The following is a 1099-nucleotide window of genomic DNA, read 5'->3' as shown; positions in this document are numbered from 1 at the left end:
TGTTAATAAAAGCTTATATGGTCATCACGCCCTCACGCCATGATGCCCTCACACTGCAACCAGCGATCACCAGGAGGCTGTGTGCACAGTGGGTGCATGTGGGTGTATGGGGGCTTGATGCTGCAAGCATAGCACAGAGGCAGGGCCCACAGCTCCACACGGCAAGGCCAGGGATCTCGCTGCTCCATGCAGTGCGGAGGCGAGATCCCAGCTCTGACCTACCTCTTTGGGGCTATCCATTGAGGAGCTCTGGGTGGGTGGGCAGGCATACCTCTTTGGGGCAATCAATTCCTCTTTTGTCTCTTCTATCCAATATTTGATGTGGTTATTTCTCCTATTGTCATTGTATTACTAGTTATCCCATACAGTAGTTACTAAGTTTATGTGCCTTTTTTTTTTTACACTAATTCTATATAACAGCTTGTCTGATAGAGGAGAGAACACTGGAATAGGTTAGACTTTATTGCTATAGCAAGTTATATCTGACTGTTTTAGTAAAAAGGAAAGAGATTTATTCCTTATTAGTATTGCTTGCAATTATGTGATTATTTAAATTTAAAATTATTTAAACTAAAAAAGTTTTAAATTCAGTTTCTTAGTCACCTAGCCACATTTCAAGTGCCCAATAGCCATGTATGGCTAGTGGTGTAACAGTTGTGAATTGTAATCCAGCCTACTATTCTTTTTGACATAGTTTCTGCAAATGCTGACTCTGGCTAATATGTAGCTTGTAGATAAACAATGTACTTGTTTAAGAATCCTAGGAACTTTCTTCAGAAAATGCAGACTCTGACCTTTGGTCATCTCAGTCTTAGATTTGCTGACCTTCAACCATAAAACCAGGATGACGAACACCAGACCATGGCTTGATCAGTTTTGAGATCCTTATCAAAATGGATTGTGTTTGCCTGCACATAGAGAGCTTTTACATCCCCTTCCATTGATTTATTTGTTTTGCTTTCCCTCCCCCTCCTTATAAAATCCTCTACCTATACTGATGTGGGAAGATGGACTTTGGACAAGAATCCTCCATCTTCCCAAGATGCCAGCATTTGATGAAATCTCTTTCCTTTTTACCAGTATCTGTCTCGCAAGTTTG

The 1099-nt window shown here is 41.0% G+C and overlaps 1 pseudogene; it reads right to left on the bottom strand.

Moving 5' to 3' along the window:
* Nucleotides 1-402: 402 nt before the first annotated feature.
* Nucleotides 403-533, bottom strand: LOC118731830 (annotated as a pseudogene).
* Nucleotides 534-1099: the final 566 nt, after the last annotated feature.

The sequence above is a fragment of the Pipistrellus kuhlii genome, unplaced genomic scaffold, assembly GCF_014108245.1.
Source record: "Pipistrellus kuhlii isolate mPipKuh1 unplaced genomic scaffold, mPipKuh1.p scaffold_m20_p_32, whole genome shotgun sequence".
NCBI lineage: Eukaryota > Metazoa > Chordata > Mammalia > Chiroptera > Vespertilionidae > Pipistrellus > Pipistrellus kuhlii.
This window is presented reverse-complemented; position numbering and strand designations above follow the sequence as displayed.